The sequence below is a fragment of the Setaria italica genome, chromosome VIII (genome assembly GCF_000263155.2).
Source record: "Setaria italica strain Yugu1 chromosome VIII, Setaria_italica_v2.0, whole genome shotgun sequence".
Classification (NCBI taxonomy): Eukaryota; Viridiplantae; Streptophyta; class Magnoliopsida; order Poales; family Poaceae; genus Setaria; species Setaria italica.
In genome coordinates this window covers 4,907,376-4,917,014 of record NC_028457.1, presented here as the reverse complement: position 1 = coordinate 4,917,014, position 9,639 = coordinate 4,907,376, and positions in this window count along the sequence as shown.

Below are 9,639 nucleotides of genomic sequence, written 5' to 3'. Positions count from 1 at the left end.
ACCGACCAGTGCCCCATCAGATACGTCCACCATTGTAGATGTTGTAAAAATTATATAAACAATATTTTGGGATAGAAAGTCAAGAACAAAAATCAACAAAAACTTATGCAGGAAAAAAATTTATACGAAAAATTCAAAGAACAAAAAAGTTTATATAATTTTTTAAAAAAGGAAACCAAAATTTTGAAATAAAAATATCAGCGAAAAATGTGAACAAAGTTTTCGATAAACAAGAAAGTAACATGAAAAACTTTTTGACGCAAAACTTTTTCTACTTTTTAAAAAAAGCTGGCAGAAAAAAATTGGAAGAAATAGTTGAGATAAAATTTACAAAACATATTCAGAAAAGCTAAGCAAAAACTTTGAGAAAAATTGAAGAAAAAAATTATGAACAGAATTCAAAAATGTTTTGTACAAAACTCTTGCAACAAAATCTAGAACAAAAGAGAGAAAAAGTAAAAAAAAAGAAGTGATGCCTTCGGGAGCTTGCCTGCGAGGCTGCTGCGTCGCATCCCCACGTCGTGCGTCATGCGCAGCCGCTGACCTCCCTGCAAATCGCTATCGTTCTCTGGGCCTGTCGCCGCAGCCGAGCACGCGCGGTCGCTCACCGGGGCCGCCACCACGCTCCTGCCCGCTTCTGCCGCAACAACGTCGCTACGCGCTCACCTGCACGCCGCTGGTTGCAGCTGCTCCCTCAGGCTCGTGCGCCGCTACACCACACGCTGCTCGATCCCCCCCTCCCCCGCTGGTGAAGCTCTCCACTCTCGGGGGGACGCACTCATCACCATGCAAGGGCACCACGCCACCGCCGCGGGATGCTTCCGAGCCCTCTCAGCTTCTTCATCGGTCAAGGTCTGCGGGGAGAGAGAAAAGTCAGACGGAATGAGGGAGAGAGAGTCACGGGAAGAGAAATAGGATAGGCTGGGGACGATAGGAGCCTAATCTTCTCGTGGGGAAGGGATGGTGGGCCAGCGACCCAACATGCATGCGTGATGCGTCGTCAACCGGAGGGAGCGGTCGGTTGTAAATTCAGCTATGCTTGTGTGCGCCCGACCTTACATTACAAAAGCTGAAACACATCACAAAGCTCAAGAAAAAAAAAGAAAAACAGTACTACTTTGGTGGGTGTCACACTGTACAGGGAGAGTGCACTGTGAATTGGTACTGCATCGGCAGATACTCCTGTCTGCTTAAACAAGAAGCCGACTTGAACTAGCAATGATGGCAGTCCTTGTATATGCTAGCGGAGAATGGTTCGGTTCATCACATCACAAAAAGGAATAGATGCTTGCCTACCCCAATTGGACGGCAAGAAATGGTTTTATAAGGCGTATCATCCATCAATTAGATTTTATGGCCATAGAATATATATTGTCATATCCTTTTTTTTCTTATGAATTACTCACTCCGTTCCAAATTGCAGGTCCTTCTAACTTTTTGGAGAATCAAACAATTTTATATTTGACCAAAATTATAAAAAGAATTATAAATATTTATGGCATTGAATAGATATACTATGAAAATATATTTAATAAATAATCTAATAATATATATTTGGTATCATAAATATTAATACTTTATTGTATAAAAATTGATGAAATAATGGGCTTGGCACATTCCAATTTCAGAAATTCCAAATAAATCTCAAAGGCCCATGTGGGCATGAGCAAGTGGTTGAGTGGTGCAAACCTTCAGTCCCACATTGCTAGTGGAGGAGGACGATGGCCAACTTAAATATGGAGGTTGTCTGTACTTGGGGAGAGAAGGAAAGCTCCACAAGCGCGTGCTCGCTCGCCTCACCTCGCCGGGCGTGGCGTGGTGTGCGACACCTGCATGAATGGTCCGCCGAAATCCGGCCCCTCACCTTGCGGGGGCGCGGTTTCCTTTTGCGATTTTATTTTTTGGTTAGTTGGTCTTTAAGTTAGCGAGATATATGGAAGCCTAATCGGTTTAGATCACGATCGCGACTTGAGATCGTGAGCTCTCCTATATATACGACTATCGGCCTCTACCGAAAATACATCTAATCGAGCTAGGTTTTTTTGCCTCTTCTCGCTGCTACGCTGCCACCGTAATCTACTCCATCCCGAGCACCGGCATGCACCAGCAAACGGGAGAGCAAATCTCCGGAACCTCTCGCTCTTGTGATCCTACACCAGGAGAAGACGAATAAGGTTTTTGGGAAGCGCTCCTCGCGACTGCTCAAGGTCTTCACCACAGCTCGTCTTGCGTCCCAGTCCGGCGTTGCGGCGGCCCATCATCTTTCGGGTCGTTTGCTGCACTCTGTCCGCAACACCGTCGTTGTTCCATCAACAATGCTTCTTATCACAGCTGCATCCGCAAAGTACATATGCCGTGATCCGATCTGTTATTTCAACATGTTTTCTGAGATAATGAAGTTGTGCTTGCTGTTGCCTAGTATGTTAGAGAATTGCATGCTAGGTTTTATTCTTGTCATGATAAATCTAGTTCAGAAATTAATCATGCAATTGTCTAATTTTCCAACAATCCAAAAACCTTATTTTAGGCAATCTGCTGATTTGGTATGGCTGGTTTTACTGAGTCACTGAGACCGGAAAAATTTACTGGTGTGAACTTCAAGAGGTGGAAATCAAAGGTTCGTCTATGGTTTAATGCTATGAACATCTGGGACACGAGGCTTGGCAAACCTGAAGGCGAACTTACTGCTGAAGTGTAGAAAAAGTTCGATGATGCCAATATCCTTTTCATGGGATGTATCATTAGCAATATATCTGACCGTTTGGTCAATGTCTACATAGACATGACAGATGCGAAGGTGCTGTGGGATGCTCTGGTTGTAAGGTATGATGCAGCAGATGCAAGCAATGAACTATATACCTCATGGAGAGTTTCCATGACTACAAGATGGTGAATAACCGCTTTGTGGTAGAGCAGGTTCATGAGGTGCAACACATTGTGAAGGATCTTGAGCTCCTTAAGTGTCAATTACCCAAAAAGTTTGTGGCTGGTTGCATAATTGCAAAGTTGCCTTCTTCATGGAGGAACTTCACCACTACATCGAAACATAGGAGACAGGAGATATCAGTTGAAAATCTGATAGCGTCTCTTGATGTTGAGGAGAAAGCTCGGAAGGACACTGCTAAGAAAGGAGACCAAGGTCAATCTAGCGCCAACATGGTCCAGAAATTTCCATGTGGCAAGAACAAAGAGAAGAACAAAGTCGTCAAGACTACTACCTTTACGAAGAAGAAGAATAAGGCTGAGATGAACTGCTTCACTTGTGGTGAGCTTGGACACTTCTCTAAGGATTGTCCAGAGCGTGCAGACCGCAAGGGCAGAAGGGCTAATGGGTCCAAGGATGTCAACATGGTGACCATAGGCAACATTGGAGTCGGTTACGGTAATTTACCTACTATTCTTTTAGTTTTTCATTCCACTAGTTGGTGGCTTGATACGAGTGCTAATGTTCATGTGTGTGCTAACATCTCCTTGTTTTCTTCTTACCAGGTTGCCCAGGGTTCCACCGTGCTGACGGGGAATGGGTAACATGCTGCTGTTCATGGTGTTGGTATGGTAGATCTGAAGTTTACTTCAGAAAAGATCGTGCAGTTGAGGAACGTGTAGCATGTCCCTACTATCAACGAGAATCTTGTGAGCGGCTCGGTCCTATGCAAGGACGGATTTAAGATAGTATTAGAGTCCAATAAATTAGTCGTGTCAAAACATGGATAATTCGTTGGTAAAGGCTATGAGTGCAGAGGCTTGTTCCGCTTTTCCCTTGCATATTTTTGTAATAAATCAGTGAACCACATTTGTAGCAACGTTAGTAATGATGCGAGTACGTGGCATTCACATTTGTATCATATAAATTTTGGTTTAATGTCTCGGCTTTCCAGCATGTGTGTAATTCCGAACATCACCATTGCCAAAGGTTCTAAGTGCCATAGTTGTGTGCAATCGAAGCAACCTCGGAAGCCTCGCAAGGCGGCTGAGGAGAGACACTTGGCACCTCTAGAACTCATACATTCTAATTTGTGCGAGATAAATGGTGTGTTGACAAAAGGTGGAAAGAGATACTTCATGACTTTGATTGATGATGCGACTAGATTTTGCTATGTTTACTTGTTGCAAACTAAGGATGAAGCATTAGATTACTTTAAAGTTTATAAGGCTGAGGTTGAGAATCAACTTGAGAGAAAGATCAAGCGTCTAAGGTCTGATCGTGGTGGCGAGTATTTTCCAAAAATATTTGATGAATTCTGTGAGGAACATGGTATTATTCATGAGAGGACGCATCCCTACTCGCCTGAGTCCAACGGGGTTGCTAAGAGGAAAAGCCGCACACTGACTGACTTGGTTAATTCCATGCTAAATACTGCTGGTTTATCTAAGACATGGTGGGGGAGGCACTATTGACTTCATGTCATGTCTTGAATAGAGTTCCAAACAAGAATAAAGATCAAACTCTATATGAGATGTGGATCGGGAGAAAACCATCACTTTCTTATTTGCGCACTTGGGGTGTTTGGCGAAAGTCAATGTACCCATTTTGAAGAAGTGCAAGTTAGGACCTAAGACAGCGGATTGTGTCTTTCTAGGATATGCTCAGAGGAGCATTGCTTATAGATTTTTAGTGGTTAAATCTGAGGTCCCTGATATGCATGTTGATACTATTATGGAATCTCGTGATGTAACATTTTTTGAGAATATATTTTCTATTAAAGATATGCATAGCAACTCTAAATTTTCTACTGAAATAACTCTTGAACCTACTGCACCTGTTGAGCCTTCTGAACAACCCGATGAGCATGAGCATGAGGATATCCTAGAGAAGGATGATAGTGAAGCTCCTAGAAAGAGCAAGAGACAGAGGGTTGCAAAATCCTTTGGTGATGATTTCACTGTGTACCTTGTGGACAATACTCCCACGTCCATCACTGAGGCGTATGCATCTCCAGATGCAGATAATTGGAAAGAAGCTGTCCAAAGTGAGATGGATTTGATTCTTTCTAATGGGACATGGGAGCTCATTGAACGACCCTATGGTTGCAAACCACTGGGTTGTAAATGGGTGTTCAAGAAGAAGCTTAGGCCTGATGGTACTATTGACAAGTACAAGGTTCGGCTTGTGGCCAAAGGTTACACATAGAAGAAAGGTGAAGACTTCTTCGATACCTATTCACCCGTCGCTAGAATGACCTCTATTCGAGCACTACTTTCTCTGGCTGCATCGTATAGTCTTATCATCCACCAGATGGATATAAAGACAACTTTCCTAAATGGAGAGTTGGATGAGGAAATCTATATGGATCAACATAATGGGTTTTCGGTGAAGGGTTAAGAAAGCAAGGTGTGTACGTTGTTGAAGTCGTTGTATGGCCTGAAACAAGCACCTAAGCAATGGCATGATAAGTTTGATAGAACTTTAACTTCTGCGAGCTTTGTCATTAATGAGGCTGATAGATGTGTGTACTATTGCCATGGTGGGGGTGAAGGAGTTATATTGTGCCTGTATGTGGATGACATACTGATCTTTGGCACAAACATTGATTTCATCAATGAGGTCAAATCTTTTCTATCACAAAACTTTGATATGAAAGATCTGAGAGAAGCTGATGTTATTCTGAACATCAAGCTAATTAAGAATGAGAATGGGATTACTCTTTCACAATCCCATTATGTGGAGAAGGTCTTGAACCATTTTGGTTTTATGGACAGCAAGCCTTCTCCAACACCTTATGTCCTAGCGTGATACTCTGAAAGAACAAGAAAACTAGTAAAGATCAATTGAGATACTCTCAGATTATCGGTTCACTCATGTACTTAGCTAGCGCAACGAGACCCGTCATAGCTTTTGCTGTGAACAAATTGAGCATGTTCATGTCAAACTCGGGTTCTGAACATTGGCATGCACTTGAAAGGGTTATGCGCTACTTGGTGGGTACTATGAGTTATGGGATTCACTGTTCCGGGCATCCTGCGGTGCTTCAGGGATATAGTAATTCGAACTGGATTTCAGACACTGATGACCTATATGCCACGAGTAGATATGTGTTTACCCTTGGAGGTGGTGCAATATAATAGAGATCTTGCAAACAGACCATTCTAACAAGGTCAACCATGGAAGCAGAAATTACTGCTTTAGAAACAACCACTGTTGAGGCAGAGTGGCTGCATGATCTCTTGATGGACTTGCCTGTGGTTGATAAACCAGTGCCGACAATCCTTATGAACTGTGACAATCAAACGGTGATAGTCAAAGTGAACAGTGCTAAGGATAACGTGAAGTCATCAAGACATGTCAAGAGACGACTGAAGTCTGTCAGGAAGTTGAGAAACTCCGGAGTAATAAGTGTGACTTATATTCAAACAGACAAAAACCTGGCAGATCCCTTTACAAAAGAGCTATCACGGAATGTGATAGAATGTGCATCGAGGGAGATGGGTATGAGACCCGTTTGAGTTGCTGCAGTGGTAACCCAACCTATGTGATCGGAGATCCCGTGAATTAGGATTTGGGAAAAACAAGCTGTCGGTTGACTGAGGAGAGTAATTATAAAACCCTCTCAATGTGAAGATGCAATACTCTCAAATGCTGTAAGGGAGGTTAGCAATATGCTTTAATGTGTTTCTTTTAGCTTGGTTAAGCGAAGATGCTGTCCTACAGAGCATTCTTGAAAGAACACACCTATATGAGCCTGACTGTAAAACGTCACAGTCTACGAGACTTCGGTGATCTCTAGTAAACTCATGAAGAGACCAAGGAGTACGACGAATATGCTCCACCCACAGGGTAGGCTACTGGCAGCCAGGTACTAGTTCCGATTTTGAGTGAAACTTGTCCGTACAAAACTTGCAATTCAAAGCTTAGTCCATTGTTCAAGTTGTGGATGAATGTAGCTTGAAGCTATAGGCGAGAGTTCAACTTAACAGTCCTTGCTGAAACACTGGTATGTAAATAGCAGTAAGAAACAAGCAAAATCTCTGATGGACATTTGAGAACAGGTGGGAGATTGATGAATTAATGGGCTTGGCCCATTCCAATTTCAGAAATTCCAAATAAATCTCAAAGGCTCATGTGGGCATGAGCAGGTGGTTGAGTGGTGCAAACCTTTAGTCCCACATTGCTAGTTGAGAAGGAGGATGGCCAACTTAAATATGGAGGTTGTCTCCACTCCTTCAAGCTATGTGTGTGGGGAGAGAAGGAAAGCTCCACACGCGCGCACGCTCGTCTCGCCTCGTCGTGCCGGACAGGGCGAAGGGCGCAGGCGTGCGACACCTGCGTGAATGGCACGGGCGTGCAACACCTGTGGGGGCGCGATTTCTTTTCGCCATTTTATTTTTTGGCTACTTGGTTTTTAAGTTAGCGAGATATATGGAAACCTAATCGGTTTCGATCACGATCACGACGTGAGATCGTGGGCTCTCCTATATATACGACTATCGGTCTCTACCGAAAATACATCTAATCGAGTTAGGTTTTTTTGCCTCTTCTTGCTGCTGCGCTGCCACCGTAATCTACTCGATCCCGAGCGGCGGCGTGTACCGGCGAACGGGAGAGCAGGTCTCCGAAACCTCTCGCTCTTGTGATCCTGCATCGAGAGAGGGCGAATAAGGTTTTTGGGAAGCGCTATGCGCAACTGCTCAAGGTCTTCACCACGGCTCGTCTTCCGTTCCAGTCCGGCGTTGCGGCGGCTCATTGTCTTCGACGTCGTCTGCTGCGCTCCGTCCGCAACACTGTCGTCGTTTCGTCAGCACCGCTTCCTATCACGGCTGCATCCGCAAAGTATATATGACGTGATCCGATCCGTTATTTCGCATGTTTTTGAGATAATGAAGTTGTGCTTGTTGTTACCTAGTATGTTAGAGAATTGCATGCTAGATTTTATTCTTGTCATGATAAATCTAGTTTGGAAATTAATTATGCAGTTGTCTAATTTTTCAACATAAATTTGGTCAAATTTGAGATACTTTAACTTTTCAAAACAGTTGGAATGCCTTAAAATTTCAAACGGAGAGAGCGTGTACATAACTCATCATTCATTGTTAATATATAACCAGTAGGGTCTGACCCCTCCCGTTTAATAAAAAAATAAAGATAAATCATTATGTGGGCTTTAACTGCAAGACTTGCACAGCTGTGCGACTATGCTACGGAGTGATAGGTAATCGTCAATGCACCACGACGGTCCACACACGTTCAATAAGAAATTTCGTCTCATGTACTCATGTCTTTTCATAGCATTAATTGACTGAAAATATATGATGGCTATCTTTCATATCTGATGGTGAAATGTGCAGGATACCATTCAGACAATACGACCAAGACTTTGACTGCTGAAACGGATGCCATCGAATGAGATGAACTGAACGCTTCCATTTCGATTTGCAAATATAGCTGCAGTCAGGTTTCTGCTTCTCCAAATAACAGCCATAATCTGGCTGCTTCTGATCCTACACATGTCATCCAGTTCCTCCCTTCGAGCTAAGAGATCGAATGGGAGATGCATCGCAAGTGAGAGTGGTGCACTGCTCTCATTGAAGGCCGGCTTATCAGATCCGGGAGGCCAACTCTTATCCTGGAAAGGAGAGGCGGATTGCTGCCAGTGGAAGGTTGTCCCTGCAGCAACCGAACCATCATGTTGTCAAGCTCGTTCTCCAATTTTTTTAGAAAAAGAAATAGTTTTGAACCTCAGTGACCGCACACGACCAAATTTTCACAGTATTGTCAGCTTATAAGCTGATTATAAATAAAAGGGAAAATAGTATCCAAATGAAAAGGAGAAAATGAAAAGTAAAGTCTATTATTTCTTCTATATCCATCCTTAGCAAAGATATCCAAGGCTATGATGTCAACATCTTGCTTGCCAAACGGACAGTCTCTTGACTTCTCACACTGTAATAATAGGGATCAAAATAGATGCATATCTACAAGGTATGATCTAGTTAATATTTTGTGCAAATTAGTGGAAGTCGTAGGTTTAAGATTTTAAGTTTACGTAATTTACCCCTCCAGTATTAGGCTACAGGTAGTCTATACAGACCACAGAAGTGTCGCCAGCTATGCGAGTATGCAGTACTATAGGGAATTTGTCAACAGGGCTGTCTACGCGTTCAAACAGAACAGTATAACTATAAGAATTTTGTCTCGTATCTTTCCATAGCATTAATTAACCACAAATAATGGTAGCATATGACAGCTGTGCGACAAAATTGCGTGGATGATATCATTCCGACGATCAATGTCCGACTAATCGCGATTAGTCACGATTAATCTTGCTTTTATGCTGCTGCTCTGCTCTTGCTCTGCTCTCCTCTGCTGCTGCTCTAGTGCTTGCTCTGCTCCTGCTTCAAGTAAGTCGCCAACTGATCATTATTTGTGGTGTTGATGCTTGATGTATACTATGCACTATATAGTATACATATCATATCGGTCCTTGTATGTATGGACGACTAGGACCGACTAATCGGACCTGATCGACGACTAATCGTGACTAATCACCTTGTCGGTGCCATGGCGACTAGGTCCGACTAGACGACTGTATAACATTGCTGACGATACGACCAAGACTTTTGCGTTAGTTGACTGCTGAACGGATGCCATCGAATAAGATGAGCTGAATGAATGCTACGCTGATACTGCACTCATATCTCAGA